Here is an 18,344-nt window from a genome sequence, read left to right on the forward strand (position 1 = left end):
TTTATTTCCTCCCTATGTACACAAGTTACTGCTTTCAGTTTTCAAGTCGGTAGTCTCCCTCAGCTAGGAAGGTGTGTATTAAGTCACTTAACTCCCTTGTTGATCAGATAAAGCAATACAAAGCAGGAAAGTCATGGAAAACTCAACTTTCAGCCTTAGCATAGCTAAAGGTTTGGAAGAACAAAGAGAGTCTGAGAATCAAAAGGAATTGGAAACAATTTAAAAAATAATACTTTGAGGAATGAAGAAAACTAGAAATAGTTACATCTATTAAGGGTACTCACATTAATACAATTGTGTTTAAGGTAGTACAATGGATCCGGTTCAAGGCTTTGAGCATTTGAGGCAACTGGTCTATCAGTGACGAAAAATCAGCCTTCAAATTTCAATAGGCAATAATATTATTTAAAATTTACCTTTTCCTTGATAACCAATATAATTCTATCGACACCATCACATGGGGTTTTTGATACAAGGTTATGCTTTTCAGTAAACTTGAATATACTACTAAAGCAAGATGCTAATGATTAGCATGTTGGAAATATTCAAGGATTGCTGTCTTTATTGTACGTTTAGGGTATTTTCATACATCAACAGATGAACTGTTTCTTATAGCTTGTTAGGAAAGGAAAGAGTGTCAGTGCAAATGGAATTGAAAGATACAAAGACGACACCTGTATAATTTACTTGAACTATGTGAAGATGATTAATTGTATTAAGGGTTCAGTCTCTACTAAAATATTTAATCCTGAGTTGGTCTCATTTCTTCCTGCTCTACTTGACTTAAAGATTAAACGCTTTAATCAGAACTCTATTGGAGACCGAAGATTATGGATGTAACTGCCATGTAGAACCCAACTCAGTAAAAGTAATATTTTGAGCTTCTGCTGTATAGTTACAGAATCATGTATTCTTAAGTAAAACACAAGAGTCCTTTGTTGGCTGGATAGACAAGAAGACAATAATGTAACAACTAGTCCATAAAGGTATTGACACTCAAAAAATTCCCACACATACCAGAGTATACTTTAGAGAGAAAATTAAATTTAATGTGTAAGATGAGAAAGGATTCAGAGATTCCTTGGTCAGTTACTTATTCAGCCAGTTGTCCATCCAGCATTGGAGAACATTCTTGTGATTACTTGAAAACACAACATAATGCACTCTCCTTTAAGAAAGAGATTGTGACAAAAATTAGAGTGTGTTATCTCCTATGAGACAGGCAGAGCTGTGGAGGGCAAAATGCCCAACATGTAGACCATTATCAGGGATATAACTTAAAGATTGAGAGATACATAGACACTATTTCCATCAGTGTCCTTCTGAATTAAACTCTGCACTATGATTGCAGGATTGCCAAGTAAGTCCTATAAATCTGAAAGAATTCTAAGTGGCAGGTTCTCTTCCAGTCTGAGGCTCTGTGGATATTTGAATACCTTTATCATTTGAGAAAGACTGTCATATTGGTATGATATAGCAAGATAATGCCCATCTATAGCCATTTACATTTAAGTCTTGAGCACATCAAATCTCCAAGACCTGTTGGTTCTGTTTTCGAACTGTCACCTCAAGAGATTGGTCCAAGTATGTGGGCAGTCAAAGGTTATGACCATAGTATGTATGAAAGCTTGTTATTCCGTCTGTGTGCTCGTGGTAGGGCATGCCAGCCATGGTTGAGATAAGTTAATTGAAAGTTTATTCTAAGTTCGCTGCGATCCACCTGAGGGTTCTGATATGCTCTTCTCGCCCTGCAAACTGAACAAAGTCAGCTTTTCCGTATTTGAATCGATCGTTAGTTTTGTTGGGCTTGGACACTCATGGAAGCTTGAAACTCATGCTGGAGGACAGCAACTCTACAAACTGAGTCTCTTCTCTTCTCAATCTAGCTTCTCACAAATTCTTTTTTTTTTTTTTTGATAAGTACTCTACCAGTCAGCTATAATCTTAGTTACACCTCTCTCTCTCTCTCTCTCCCTCCCTCCCTCTCCCCCCCCTCTCTCCTTGAGTACAGGGCTCATGGGGTTCAGATTCTTTGAAGATAGAGTCATTAGCAGTTATCATCCCTATGTGGGTGCTGGGAACCAAACTCCAGTCACCTGCAAGAGGAATACATGGTCCTTGCTGCTGAGGAATCAATCTCTCTAGTTGCCTAGCTATTGTGAAAGAAAGTTAAAACTACTTACAAATGAAATAAAATTAGAATGATGTACAGAGATGATATGGTTAACATGAAAATCTTGGCTTGGATGCAGGTATTTTTTTTGAGTCAGTGTTTTTCTCAGTATAAAAGAACTATGCTATTTATAAAGAATTTAAGCAACACAGAGGTGGCAAAAAGGAAGGTTACAGAAACCATTGCAGATTTGATCACTCAGAAATAACCTTAACTAACATCTAGTCTCTGTCGTCTTTAAAAAAATATATAAATAGATGCATGGAGAGACAGAAATGTTTTATTAGAGTTACATCATATTGTTAAAGCCTTTAAAATGATTACTGTAAATTTTACCTTTAGGCCTTTGTAGAAAGAAAAGAAAATGAAGGAACTGTCCAACTTTAAAGATATGTGACTCCACCCAAAGAGGTGAAATGCTCTAAAAATGTTCTCTCAGCTTTAGGAAGGAAGGCGATGAGCTGTAATCTGAATATGCAAATGGCATTGCTAAATATGATGAAGCTGGGCTTGGTGATGGTGACATGTAACTGCCATTCCAGCATTCTGAAGTGGAGGCAGGGGGATCAGAAATTCAGAGGCATCCCTAGATAAGCAAGGAGTTAAAAGTCAGCCTCTCACAAAAACAAATATGCAAACAAGCAAATGCTAATGCCAGACAGACAGATGTGCAGACAAGCCTCCTCACCCAGGTGTCCTCTTTCCTCCCCAAATTTGTGACTCCTTTTTCTTTAGTTGTTGCTTTGTGAGTGTGTGTGTGTGTGTGTGTGTGTGTGTGTGTGTGTGTGTGTATTCCCAAACACACAAATACACTGTGCTCGGCACCTCTCTTACTTGAAAGCATGTTCTCAGGGCTGACCCTCTGGCACTGAATAACCAGTTGGTGAGCTCTTCTCTGAGGAAGCCTATCTCTCCCTCAGCTGCTTGCAGGTCTTTATCTATGGTTCAGGCCTCAGGACTCTCCTCATGAAGGTTAGGTCTAATGGTGCCTTCCTTGCTTTTTGTCATTTGGCACTAAATACATGCTACTAGCTGACCCTCGAGTGTCCAGGACTCACCTGCCTCTGTTTCCCACCTGTCCGCAGGAGCCCTGGGATCACAGATGAACGCTACATCACTGCTGTTTGTGTGGGTTCTGGGGACTTTGAATCGAAGACCTCCTGCTTGCTAGATAAGTCATTTACCACTGAGAAGCCCCCCTGCACACAGATTCTGATTTTAACTAGTGACTTCCTTGTATTTATGTGCAATGAGTTCGTGTTCAAAATCTATTCAGTAGTCTTATCCCATATGATTGAATAGCATTAATCCTTTACCTATATCTAATATTTATCATTTTTTGAACTAGTAGGAATTACCAACTATGAACATCCAACTATGAAAAGTTTGACATGATTTTAACCTGTGATTTTAGCGGTGCTGACTGTATGTAGTGCGTACCGTTGTTGTGTGTATGTGCCTATGGTTCATATATACTTTTTCTTATTTCCAGTTGTCTTTAGAATTTTTTTCTTGGAATTTGTACTATTTCTAGAAAAGTTTAAACCTTTCATCTTCTTTTTTTGGAGTTGAACACTGTTTTAGATAATTTTATTTGTCTCAGAATCCAGGTGCTCAGGAGAGGGCTTCTTGATGGTAAAGGACTTGTTGCACAAGCAGGAGAACCTAAATTTCAAATACAGATTAAAAGCCGGGCATGGTGGCACATGCCTTTAATCCCAGCACTCAGGAGGCAGAGGGAGGTGCATTTCTGAGTTCGAGGACAGCCTGGTCTACAAAGTGAGTTCCAGGACAGCCAGGGCTACACAGAGAAACCCTGTCTTGAAAAACCAAATCAAACCAACCAAACAATTCAAATACATATTAAGCATTAATTAAACATTTATTGTAGCAAACTTACAGTGAAAGTTCACTTACAAGAAGGGATACTATTTACAGGAAAGGACACTAAATGCAAATTATTAGAAGTGGACACTAGATCAAAGTACAAATGACCAGTGCCCAAAACTTCTCATTCCTGCAACTAAAAGATCACTCCTGTTCTAATTTTCAAGGTCAAAATTAAATTTTGTCCATTTAAAATTTGAAGTATGGAAAATAACTCAGAATTTTTTTAGTATCTGGCTTTTCTCAGCAAGCATTTTGTTTGCATTTGTATTAATGTCAATAATTACCATTCATTTATGGTCATTATTATACAGTGTAAAAGTGAAGTTATATTACTTTCTGTCAGTAGCTCTACAACATTTAGTTTAATGTTAGGTTGTTTGTGATATTTTTTCAAAATATTCTTATGTATGCAGTGTTGTGCATATATGTGTGCATGTGCATGCGTAAGGCTAAGGCAAAGAATCTTCCTTAATTGCTCTTGTATCTTCTTCTATGACTCACGGTCTCATTCAAACCCTGCCCTTACCTCCTGAGACTGGACTCATGAGTGAGTCAGGCCACCCACTCTAAGTTTACATAGGTTCTGGGGATCCAAACTCTGATCCTGCTGCTCACCTGGCAAAGCTTTAGCTGCTGAGCCATTTCTCAAACCCTGGTCTAGAAACACTTTGTAAATGTCCTTTATATGTATATGTTTGTTGGATGTATGTAGAGGTAGAAGGGCAGACTCATTGGACATAGATATATTAAAGTTTCATAAATACAGACACACAGCTCACCAAGAGACTTAGGAAGCATCTTCTCCCACCAACGCTTCGCATTCTTGCTGCCCCACAGGATCTCAGAGGTAAGGCTGGTAGTGTTGAATAATTGCCAATATCTAAATGTAAAGCCTTGTGATTTTCTCTGACTTCTCTGCCATCTGCAATGGAAGGCCTTTTACATCATTTAAGCACCGTTTGGATATACTCTGTGGAAAAGTCCTGCTTTCTACTCTTGTCTATTTGTATTTTGCTAGCTCGTTGGCTTTTAATTTTTGGCGTAAGAGTTCTTCCATATGCTGGGTGTGAGATATTTGCTGTTTGCTATCATTGCTGTTATTAGACACTTATTCAACCAGGCTTGTTTGTATGTAGCCTAGGCTAGCCTCAAAGTCTTTTAGAGCAGACGATGACCTTGACTTTCTGATCCTGTTTCTACTTCCTCTCTGTTTGGATTACAGACATGCTTTTGGGTGCTAGGAATGGAGACCAATGATTGAGCATTCGAGACCAACAAGCTACTCACTGACCTACACCCCCAGCTCCTCAACCAGTTTTGGCTGGAAAGACTACTCTGCATGGTGAGCTCCCTGGATATTCAATCAAAACGTAGACTTGCTTTTTTCCCATTTTGTTCTATCACATGAATCTGTTTTCCTTTCCTTGTAGCTATTATTTTTTCTATTCTAAGTATTTCTATTGCACTGTAAAGCAAAAATCCTCTTGACTTGTTGCTCTGTGAGAACAACTGAGATTCTGTTTGAATTTACATTTCCATTAAAACTATTGACCAGATCATAGGCTACCAAAATAAATCTGCCAGTAATGTTTTGGTTGACATTTTACCCCACGCTCCCTCCCATAATTGTATTGAAGCACCCTTCCAAGCACAAAAATGCAAAACTCATAAATGTAGAGCTATTATTATTTTCAAGAGGGACTAATTCGTATGTCCTTGGGAGATGTACCATTGCCAAAGAAAATATCTCATGAGACTTTCTTCACTGTGCTCTCATACAAAGGCAGTCCTAGAGTGAGCTACTTCACTGGTGTTTCATTTCCATCTTTATGGAGGACGTTGTGGAGAATGTAGCCGTTCTAACCCAGCACTGTATCCATAAAATCCATCTGCCATGTTACATAGCAGAAGGCAGGTCATCAGGACTTTTACTAGCATCACCAGATTTTATTCTTACATTCTACTTTTTAACATGGTGGAGAATGTTCTGCCCAAGAAGTCCCACAAGCAGTGCTGCTGTGAACACTCCCACAGCTGACAAAAATGTGAAGCAATTTCCTTAGAGACATGTCTAGGCTTATAGGCTTTGCACCATGTTCAACAAGGACAGAACTTAAAAGTAAACTATTTTTTTTTCTACGTAAGTGGCTCTGTGAGCTCCAGGTTCAGTGAGAGACCCTGTCTCAAAGGAATAGGTAGAGGGTGAAGGAGGAAAGCAGATGATAGCTTCTTCCTGCATCCGCATGTTTGCACATGGGCATCTGAACCCACTAGTCATAGCCACATAGATAGAGCTGGATGTCTCAAGAAACACCAGGAAGTGAGAAGAAAACTTTACAGGAATGACTTCTCTCCTTTCACCATGTGGATTCCAGAAGGATTGCACTCAGGTTGACATGTTCAGCCATCAAAGAAGACTTCGATAATCGAGCCATCTCCCCATCACAAGAAACATTTCTTTAAGTGGTTATTTGAGGAGATTTTGACAGGTTCATTCCTGTTTCAATGAGGCTAAAATTATGTATGATACAGTGTGTCCAATATGGAGCTATAGACACATACACACATATATAGCCCCATATGTAGGCACACACTCGTACACACACACACACACACACACACACACACACACACACACACACACACTACAAAATCGAGTGCCCAATGCCTGTAACAGCTAGTGCAAGAATTAGAGAACAGGAATTACCCATTTTAGTTTTCTATTTCAGTTATATTTAAGGACAAAGAAGACATAGGAAGAACCATTCTTTCTTCCATTCTGTTTTATTTGAGTCCAGTTTACCCAGGTGACAGCCATGAGTGGGCCTCCCACATATCCTGAGACTTGGACTCAGGAAAACCCAAGAAGCACCATTCCTGTCTGACCTTATCAATGCCCTTTTCCTCCTTACTCTACTGGCTGGTGTTATTGACAAATGTTCTTTCTTGTCTTTAAATGTTTTGAGCTTAGGCATCCTGACAGGGTGGTAAGCTATCCTTTCACTCAAGGTTTAGAGTATTAGCAGGTGCCAGGGCCAGAATGAAGGAGAAAGGAAGAAGGACTTTGGTCCCACTTTGCTTTTTGTTTTAATGGAGGAAGCAATTTCAAAGTTTGTGCTATTTGAAGTGTCCAGCTGTTCTTCATGATTACTTTTTTTTCATCCATACACTTTTATAAGAAGTAAAGCTAAGCTTGTTGTTAAAGCACTGTGCAGTTCAGCAGCGTCAGCATCATTCCTGGGATATTCGCCACGGGGACCGGAAAAAAATTAAGTTAACTCAAATCTCAACCTTTATTTTCTTTCTTTAAAGAACTGGATTCAGTCCTGAATCAATTACCTCATCTAAAACCCAGATCCAAATTGGATGGGGACATTTAGAACTATGTCTGAAGTTGTCACCATCAGATGGAGGGTGATGATGGCAAGCGTAAAGGAGTCTTCTGGGTAGCACTTTGTGTGAATATGCTTCTTTGTGGCTGCATTGCATGGCGTGAGATGTCATGGGTGGTCTGTCTTCATGACATGGGCCATCTGCGGGGACAAGTTTACCAGTCAGTCAAGTAGCAGGTAGTGATGGGTGCCTGCTGTGGGTTAAGAATACTGTCTATTCTTGGGTTGGATGCTCTGCTGGCTTCTCAGCCTTCTTCACATAAAACCGTGACATTTGGTTATGTATAAGAAATTTGGGGTTGTTTCAGAATTTTTATATTTCAAATATATCTGAGGATGGCTACCAAAATTGTAACCTTACATTCTTACAAAAATAATAAAAATAACATAAGCCCTATTAGAAATTTTAACTAGCATTTAAAATTTTTTCTTAAATAAAACTATACAATGAAATATATTTTTAAAAAATTCCTTTCTAGTGGCCTCAGCATATAAATATAATTTGCAAGTGTGTTACATACAGGCCTTATTATATGTAACATAACTCTATTACATATAATGTACTTGAGCATATAAAATATATCACATTGGAATATATAATATACAAAATACACATCATATACAATGTAACTGTCCTAGTGTGCTTCTTTGTTACAATGTTATAACACTGACCAAAAGTAACCTAAAGAAAGGGGGTATATTTGACTCATGAGCTACCTTCTATAAGCTGGGGCAGGAACCTGGAGGCAGGAACTGAAGCAAAGGCCATGGACAAAGTCTGCAGTTGTCCTGGCTTGCTCAGCTATGTTTCTTATCCAGCCCAGGACCACATGCCCAAGAAAGGTACCATCTACAGAAGACTAGGCCTTTGCCAATTAATCAGCAATCAAGAAAAATATTCCACTCACATGGCCTCAATTGAGATTCCTCTTTTTCCCATGTATTTCTACACTTCTGTTGAGTTGACAAAAATCAATAATGACAATAACATTTGTTGTAATGGAGATTCAAACCAAGACAATGTCCACATTGCCCAGTCTCCTTTCAAACTCAGGATCTTCCTGTATCAATCTCTTAACCTAGATGACACCAGACACACCACCACATCCAGGCAAAAACCATTTTAAGATAAGCTTATGAAAGACTTTTTATGGATTTATAATGAAATTTTTGAGTCCAGTTTTCAACATCCTGCTACATAACCTCAAACACTTTTCTACATAAATTAATGTGGTCATTTACTTTTTGTTCATGGGCTTGTCTTCTACATTCTATATGATGCTTGATACTAAAACTGTTGTATAATTAGTTATGAGTTATGTAGTGCTGTACAGTATCAAACTCAATCCAACATATTATAATTCTAAGTTTCATGAATTTTGGGGTCACGTTGGGGTCATCATGTGATTTATTTTTGCACTTGCCATTATACTGTGACTGGTCTTTTGTACTTCAAATTCAGTTTCCTTGTGAGGGCTGTAGGTCATACTGACCATAGTAGCTAGAGGCACAACTCTACAGCTTTCTGTTGCCCCATGTGCCTTTTGCTTTCCTTTGAGTTTCTCACAGCAAAAGGGATGTGTGTCCAGAAAGAACAAACACGACAATTGGATGAGAAAGGAGAAGATGAGTTTAGCTCTGGGCTAGGAAGTGACAAGATGGTCACTTCTGTAACCACTAACTCAGAGCAGTCCCAGAGCATCCCAATGTTCCCTGGGAGTAGACACAGATGCTGTATCCTGATGGGGAGAGCCCAGGTATCCATGGTCACCACTAATCCAGCATGTGGCTCTGGGGCAGGTGAACCTGAAGTTGTCTATGCTGTTCCCTTGGCAGGCAGTCAATAGGCAAATAATCCCTAATCAAAAGGTTGACTGCAGCTGTAGACCCCAAGTTTAAGGTGCCCACTGGAAGTGATGATCACTGATATTTCTTGTGATTTAACCAGTTTTTAATTCATGCTACTGTGCCATTTGCAAGTCAATTTGAACCAATTTTCTGGGTCATATTTCATGACACATTTTAACAGGCATTTTACCGCTGCCAAAGTGCAGAGTGTGCGCCATGTTCCTTGTTCTCTACATAAGCAGCACTTTTAAGGGGGGCAATGGTAATTTGTTTTTAATTCAGACAATTACATACGGTTGCTCTGAGCCCTCCTTGGTTGCTTTCACACAGAAAATAATTTTAATCCATTAAGAGGCATATGCAACTGTTTCATTTTCACCATGTGGATTCTACTGTAGTCATCTTTATTTTAAAACATGGCAGGGATTTAAATGCAGCTCGCCTTATTGAGAAAAGCACAGCTCACGTATGGGCTATATTTGTGCAGAATAAATGTCATGGCATTTTCCAGTATCAGTAACCCAAGGAGTTCACTTTCTAATTATAAATAAAGTGTTCTTCTTTATAAAGGGCATATATATATATATATATATATATATATATATGTATGAGTATGTATATATGTATATGTGTGTGTGCATAGTGTATGTATGTATGTGTAAGGTCTGAAAGAGAGAGACAAAGACACACACAAAAACAGATGTAAAGAGAGGGGGAGGGGGAGGAGAAGGGGGAGAGGAGGGAGAGGGAGGGGGAAGGGAAGGGAGAAGGAGAGGGAGAGGGAGAGGGAGAGGGAGAGGGAGAGGGAGAGGGAGAGGGAGAGGGAGAGGGAGAGGGATTTAGGTGCCATGACACAAGTGTAAAAGTCAGAGGACAAGCTTGGTGTCAGTCTTCACCTTCCATCTTATCTGATGCAAAGTCATTAAGCCACTGATTATGTTCATCTAATTGGTCCATGAGCTTCCTAGCCATTTTCTTGTCTCTACCCCATCTCTCCATAGGATCACTGGCTTCACAGATGTGTACCACTGTGTCTGGCTTTATGTAGGCTCTGGGAATCCACACTCAGGCCCCCATGCTTGAATGGAAACCACTGCCCTCCAGATCATCTTCCTATCCCTGTTTCCTAGCAAAATGTCACTGCATTCTAAGACATACTGCTCTCGAGTCTTGCATTGTCTTTTAGATCTCATCAGGGGAAAAGCTGTGTTGTTGTGAAGCTGTGAACAATACTTGTGCATCTGTATTGCCTTCACCTAAGGTCTGTGGCTGCCTCATTCAGAGACACATGCTTGGTTATGTAACCACTAACAATCAGAGGGTGTGTAATGGGAAAGTAGAGTAGAAGGGACTTGGAAAGTAGAGTGTCAACTGAGCAAAGAGCCTGGTGTGCAACAGAGACATTCACCCTCAGCCATGCTGGCTATCTCTGGTCTGTGTAGCACCTCACAGGTAGACTTCCTGTGTGATTTTCTGAGACTGAATAATGACTAGTGAATAAATATTTCAGGCATTTAAATTTCTACTTTATAAAAAATTAAAAAGGAAAGATGAACTGCTAAGGCAGTTCAAGAATGGAATAAAATCTTTTAGGCACTAAGGAGTAGCTTCTTTTCATAGAGGAATTCTGGCAGAGGCTAGAGGACAGACACACAGAAATCACGGCTTGTGCAAGAAAGAGGCCTTGTGGTAATGTCCCATAGCAATTCTTAGCTGTAATTTCTCATCATAGTTCAGAAATGCAGAGAGTTCAAGACTTGACCTTTCACTTACTTCTGAGAAAATTCTATTCAAATTTTGTCTACTCCAAGGCCATATTGTTCTCCTCTTTCTCTGAGATCACATCTGAGTTTCCTGCAGGATCCTTCTCCATAATGGCTCTGTGTGACCTTCTCTGTGTGGCCCTCCTCAGAGTCACCACTGATATCTCCTCTGAGCTATACAAATTTCTTCATGGTTGCTTTTTGACTCTAAGGTTATTCTTTGTCCTTAGCCTAGATGATTCTTGACCGTTCCCTCCTGTAGGTTTTCTGTTCTATGACGTCTCAGTCTTGCAGTCTGTCCTTTCCCTGAAATCTGCCCTGATGTCCATCTGTCTGGACTTCTTCGCATCTGCCTCCACTGTATCTGCTCTCTGTAGAGTATTATGAGGTTCGCATCTCAGAAAGTTTGTATCGTCCTGTCCTCTCTCCTCCAGTGCATCTGTCTGTTTATCCCATCGACTAAACCATTGTCTCAGATCTCTTACCACACATCAAAACTAGAAAGTATTTCATGATTGATTTTCCAACACTTAACCACTGTTTGACTTAATAAATTAGTTACTCTTCTTATTGCTGGGACAAAATGCATCGTGAGAGCAATTTAAAGAAGGATGAGTTGATTTTTCACTCACAGTTCTATCTTAGCAGAGCAGTTCTATCTCAGTTCTATCTGTAGTAGGTGACATGGTAGGAGAGTCCTGGTGGCAGGAACAAGAGGCAACTGGTCACATGTATCAGTGTTCTAGTGGCAGAGAGTGACAAAATCTGGTGCACAGCTCTGCTTCTCATTTAATCCAGTCTTGGGATCCCAGCTACTAAGGTGTCATTTTCCACACTAGATTCTTTCCCCTACAGTTAAACCTTTCTGGGAAAATCGTCTCATAATCACACTCAGGCTTGTTTCCAAGGCGACTGTAAATTCAGTCAAGATAACAACTAAGATTAACCATCACACTCAATGTGAGAATGGTCCTTCCCATTATAAGAACTCTTCCTGGTGTTCAATCCACTCTCTCAGAGTCAGGAAACCATGGCAGTTTCTTTCACAACTTTATGAAAAGCAGCACCAGCCCAGAATGGCAGGCCCACCGATTCTGTGTGTCAAGAATAGGTTTTACAACTTCAGGGCAGGCCCCACCCCCTTTTAACACTGAGTGATCAGGGGGCACAATCTTTCACATCATGTCTGATAAATATCCTCAATGGCACTTAACATGTCATGTCTGATTTTTACATCCTGGTTATTTTAAAGCTTACCAGCTGCATGACCTTCTCAGGTCTGCAGGCCAGTCACTAGGCAAGCTTGACTTCTGGTATTCTTCTACTCTGTAACTAGACTAGCAGAGATTTGGTGGGATGTAGCCAACTTAGCAGGCTTCCTGCAGGAGCTCATGGGTCTTCTTCATCTTTAGTTGGTACTAAGCTGACACGAGGGGTTTTTATTTTGATAAAGAACTAACAGATTTAAATTTTAGCCTCTGATTGTATGCCCTCTTATTTTATCTTTTGCTCACTAACCTCTGAGTTCTGTGGGTAAAGAGACTTTAAACTGAGTCTATAGTGCAGACCGAAATCTGGAGACTGGGAGGTATGCACATGTATGTTGGGTTCCTTACTGAATGGATTAACAAAGATCATGAAGTACTAAATGACCATCCGAGGCCATCAGTTCCCGAGTGACCACTCAGAAAGTTCCATGCTTTCAAACAATGCCTCCAACTCATCTGGACTGAATGGTATCAGGGTTCACAGAACTGCCTGAAAAGCCATTTATTGAAAAGACCAGGAGCTAAAACTGAAGGACGTCTCTTCACAGGTTTGTCCTCCAGAATGGGGGCTTTTGTGTTCTTATACGATTTAAGTCTCTTATCAACTCCTGGCTCTCTTTACCTCACTCTGCATGTCAACATCTCTATTTGTGCTATACTCTAACACATTTTCAGTTTTCATGGTTTAGGGGGATTGTTTTCGTCTTCATCTTTTATGAGTTTACACAGTCCAAATCCCCACTGTCAAAGCTGCTTTTCTCAACCATCAGTTTGACTGTCAGTATCTTGCCTGAGTCCCTTCCATTGCGTCTGCATCTTTCTTGGTTCATTTTGTATAGAGGCATGCCACGGTGCTTTGTTCTCCCAACTGACAATGTAAACAGTCTAGTTATGATGCTGTGCAGTTTCCAAGACTGGTACCAATGAACAATATATGGAGTTGAGGTTGGTAAGACACTATGTGACACATCCTTTTATCAGAGCACAACCGACAGGTAGTTCACCAATTCCAGGCCAATATAGACATTAAGGTAGCTGACAGTCATATCTAATTTCACATAGTCTAGTTTTCCTCTCTCTTAGGAGGCATCATTGAAGGATATCTAAGAAATGCTTCTAAGGAAAAAGCCAATCAAAGAACTCTTTCTGTTGACCCCAAACTGTGTTAGCATATCAACAAGACAATAGAATCATCTCTCTGTCTGTCTCTGTCTCTGTCTCTCTGTCTCTCTTTCTCTGTCTCTTTCTCTCTGTCTCTGTCTGTCTGTCTGTCTGTCTGTCTCTCTCTCTCTCTCTCTCTCTCTCTCTCTCTCTCTCTCACACACACACACACATACACACAGGTGCTACAAGCTTGTTGGGCAAAAAGCAGTCCAGGGCACAGGCAACATAAAAGTACACAGGGCTTTGGAGAAGTAGGCTCAGGCTGGCCTCAAACACAGTAAAAGTATGTTCTTGTCTGACCCTAAAAGTATAGAGATTACAAGTATAGACTACCAGGTCCAGCTCTTCTCAGAATATAAAAAGTCTCCAGGGAAACTGACAGACAACAAAATATCTAAAAATAAAGATATTGGAGGAAATTGTGGCCTCTGTTAATTCGGCAATAATTCACAGTTAGACCTGACTAGATGTTCACAAAGCCACACTTACATAATTTGGTCTATTTACTATAGATTAACCATAATGTATGTCCTAAGTGTTCATGTGATAGTTGCCTATCATTCAATGTGACTTGATGAGGTGGTGGAACCTTTAATGGCTGAGGTGGATGTATGATATTAGGTCATTTCTTCAGAACAGATTTCAATAGTTTTGATGGGACCTATATAAGTTTAAACAGAGTAAGTAACAGCAAAGGAAAAAAATAATAAAAATGTAAGATTATTCTTTGTATACGAGTGTCATATTTGCACATACATCTGTGGACCATGTGCATGCCTGTCACCTACAGATGTCAGTGAGAGTATAAAATCCTATGGAACTGGAGTGATGATCCTCCATGTGGATGTTGGGAACCCAATCCATGTCCTCTGCCAGAGACTTCAGAGCCATCTCTCCAGGCCAGACCCAAAATTCTTATTGTTATTATTTAAATTAATTTAACAGATAAGTGTGTTCAAAAGTAGCCACAGTATGTGTGTGACAGGAACCACAAGGACAAGGTAAGGAACAGGAAGAAGGACTTGGGAATGCTTGTGTTGAAGTACTTGAGTGCTCTGATAGTGTAACACAGTTTGGAAAGGACCAAGGCTGGTGACAATTGTGTACTGCAGATGAATGTTCAGAAACTGAAAAGTTAAAGAAGATTAGGCAAGTTAAGTGAGAAGATAGAAATGGAATTGTAGAACATGCTCAATTAAAATCAGAGGATGAAGGAATAGAATACAAAAACGAGATACATAAATTGGAGTGATGAGCAGAAAACTAATAAATTTGATAGATATTAAGTTAAAAAAGAAACAACTCTAAACATTCCTTAAATATACCAATTATAGCTGAAACTACTCAAATTACTTTAAAAACAATTACAGTTAGGAATGTGTGTGTGTGTGTGTGTGTGTGTGTACATACATATATGCATGCAATGACAAATAGTGAAAAGAGAGGCCATAGACTTGATTATGTGCTGTGTATAAGAAATATCTTTGACTGTAAGGTTTGACCATATATCTTGCCACCTTGTAGTCCCATCAAGATGACACATGAAGCTAACCATCAAAGGGTTAAAAGTCAGCTCTGTGGTTATGAGAACGCTGGTCTTGCAGAGGACTCACATTCAATTCCCAGCACCCACTTTGGAATGATCACCATGACCTATGTCTCCATTTCCAAGGAATCTAATAACATGTTCTGGCTTCTGTGAGCACCTTCTGCCATGTGCAACCCTCTACATATACATACATATAACTAAAATAAATATCATAAAAATGAAATTTAGCCATCAAAACAGACTTCATAGAAAGGACATATTTTAGGGATAGAGAAACATTATGTATGGTAAAGAATGGTTAAATTGTGACACTGAATATACATGAGTGTAACACAGCAACACTGAATATAGATGGGTGTAACAGCAAAAGCATGTAAAGTCTGTGAGGTGGACACTGTTGGGAAGAAAACCAAGGCTAAATAAGTAAATACATTATCATAGTTAGCAACTCCCTAGCTAACTTTCAGAAGCTGGCAGACTCAGTCATTGGAAAACCAGCAAGGCCATGCTCAGACTGAACATCCTCACAGGTCAACAAGCTCTAACTGACAACCAGGGAACAAGGTTTACTCAACAGTAGTGAATACTCACACATAACCATTCTAAGCCTGAGAGCATGTTCTGATGAATTTTGAAGAATAGAATTCACACAAAATAGGCTGTGAATCATAATGTAACTAAGGACACATCATTTACGAGCTGAGAAACAAGGTAAAAACTTCTTGGAAAAATGGATAACACATTTATAAATAAGAAACATAAATTTAAAATTCTGGAGAGACTTAAAAATACTTTAGTCAAATATAGTCATGTATAATTTAGTCATATATATAAAATTAAAACTATACTAATAGGAGGCATTCAACACAATATTCAATGAGATTCTTAGAGTAATATGTGCATGTTTTGGAAAATAAAAATTCAAAATTGCCAAGAAGCATACCACTAAAATTCTTCAGGAAACTAGAAAAAAAGCCAAAAAATGAAGAAGAATGAAACTAAGAGCATAAATTAGTAAACTTTAAGTGCAAGAAATAATTAAGTAAATCAACAAGTGTGCAGAGAGATGGCTCGGCTATTAAGAGAACTTGCCGCTCCTGCAGAGGATCTGAGTTCTGGTCTCAGAACCATGTTGGGTGGTTCACAAGCCCCTGTAACTCCAGATTCATGGGATCTGACTCTTTACCTGCCTCTACAGGCATCCTTCACACATTAAAATTTTAAAAAATCACAGAAGAAAATACATATAATCTCAATAGAACACAACTTACTAAAACTTAGAGCAGTGCTAAGGCAAGTATACTAATGAATTCTACCAAGATTTATCTATCTATCTATCTATCTATCTATCTATCTATCTATCTATCTATCTATCTATCATCTATCTATCTATCTATCTATCTATCTATCTATCTATCTATCTATCATCTATCTCTATCTATTTATCTATCTATCTATCTATCTATCTATCTATCTATCTATCTATCTATCTATCTATCTTTAAAGGCTTCTTCAGAAATGGAAAAAGAGTAGAGTCTCATTCCATAAGGCCAGGATATCCTAATTCTGCAACTCAATGAAAAACATTACAAGAGAATTAGACAAACCAAAGTTCTTCTGAGCATAACTGCAGAAAACATAACAGAATTGTGCTGATTAGTGGTGATATACAGAGAGTTACACATCAGAGCTTTCTAGGGTTGATTATAACAGATCATATCCACAGGTTGAAATGCCCAAAGAATTACCTGCAGTCTCAACAGTGGGGAGGTTATGGCACAGGGTCACAAGGCTTAGGCCAGCCTGGCTCCGTACAAGGAGTCCTTGTAACTCCAAGAAAAAGTTGAAGGAAAAGAAAAAACAATGAAGTAGCTGGTGATTTAGAATGTGGACATCTGGCTGGAGGAAAAGGCAAGGAAGTTGGTAAAGATGTAGAAAGCTTGACTTTGCAAAGTTCTCCTCATAGGAAGGAGATCCATTTGTTGTCCAAGCATATGTACAATAATCATAAATATTAGTATGATTAATGCCTATAGCAAGACATGCGATATATCCCTTACTAACCCAGGCTAACATGGTTAGTTAGTGTATTTTCTGCTATAAAGACTGAGAATTCAGCACACATTTTATCAGTGTAATCTTTAAATGTCAGTTTTATGGAATAGGGAGATGGGGAGACTGATTTGATAAAAGACAGCAGATGATTAGATGTCATTAACACAAGACTCGGGGCATTTTGTCATATTTCAAGGGAGCAGGAATTACAGTTATAAATAGGGTCAAGAGATAATATCTGCTAAGATGAGTGAGAGCCAAGATTGGTTGCATGCTGACTGGAAGAAAGCTCACAGAAGGAAAATTTCCCTAGCATGAAAAAGAGAAGAGAAGCTTGCTCTGGCATCTTCTAGAGAGGTTGGGGGAGGAAAAGACAATATGCACTCTACAGTGTTGGGTAGCAATTGCCCCCTAAGTTGAAACATTCCTTTCTTGAGGGAAACTCTAGAAGACTCAAGAAGTAGACACATTACAAATTTTAAGAACCCCCTGAAACTTACCAGATGCACAAGGCTCCTTCCTTTCTCCAAAGATTGTTCATGATTGATAGAAGACTCTCTGAGGCTTTAAGTATCATGAGAGTTTTACAAAGAGTTCCAGATCTCTAATTCTTAAGAGCAACCCATATTGGGGTAAGCTTTCAGTGACATGGCTGTCTTTGTGTCTCCATGTTTCTGGAAATAACCTCAATAAAACTCATTGGTTGACAAAGTTGAACTCTGGTGATGTCCTTGCATTTTTCTGTTGCCAGTGCCTTATGTCATGAATAAACATTTGCTTATGTCTCCCAGGAAGAGTGTCACAAAACATATGGGTATGAATGTTAACAGGTAGGCATAGCTAGGAACTTGCAGACTCTCTTCTAATTTTCTGTGTTTGTTAATATAGTAGGACAATAACAATCTAGTAGGCAAGAATGGGAAAGAAAATACTTCAGGGTATGGAGACAATTTAGACGAAAAAAATGGATTATAAGTGAAAAATAGCATTATAAACCTATCTGAAATTAGTGGTATGCCTTTGAAGTAAGACTAACCCGCACAAGTGTGGTTTTCCTAAGCTCCATGGGCAAAGATGCATGGAGTTGGTGAAATTTTATATATTACTAGTGGTACTGACTTTCCTGTTTAGTATATTAGGATTTTAAAGAAATAAGAACAAGTTCATTGAAGACATAAAATAGGTAAAATGTGTTATATAAGAATGATTTGGGAGCCTATGTTCTTAGCAGCCTTATTTATA

General features: G+C 39.0%; 1 long non-coding RNA gene across 2 annotated transcripts in view; it reads left to right on the forward strand.

Annotated features, from left to right (window-relative positions):
- The window catches only part of Gm39431, a 106,814-nt gene that overhangs the window by 75,072 nt on the left and 13,398 nt on the right, over positions 1–18,344 (forward strand). Inside the window, exons 1-2 of one of the 2 annotated variants that reach the window (XR_871285.1) lie at positions 4,457–4,910; positions 5,286–5,405. This is a non-coding gene — a long non-coding RNA (predicted gene, 39431). Of the gene's footprint in view, positions 1–4,456; positions 4,911–5,285; positions 5,406–18,344 lie in introns of those variants that run through there. The other variant, XR_871284.1, reaches the window with a different exon arrangement.

This window comes from Mus musculus, chromosome 9, assembly GCF_000001635.26.
Source record: "Mus musculus strain C57BL/6J chromosome 9, GRCm38.p6 C57BL/6J".
In the NCBI taxonomy this organism is placed as follows: Eukaryota; Metazoa; Chordata; class Mammalia; order Rodentia; family Muridae; genus Mus; species Mus musculus.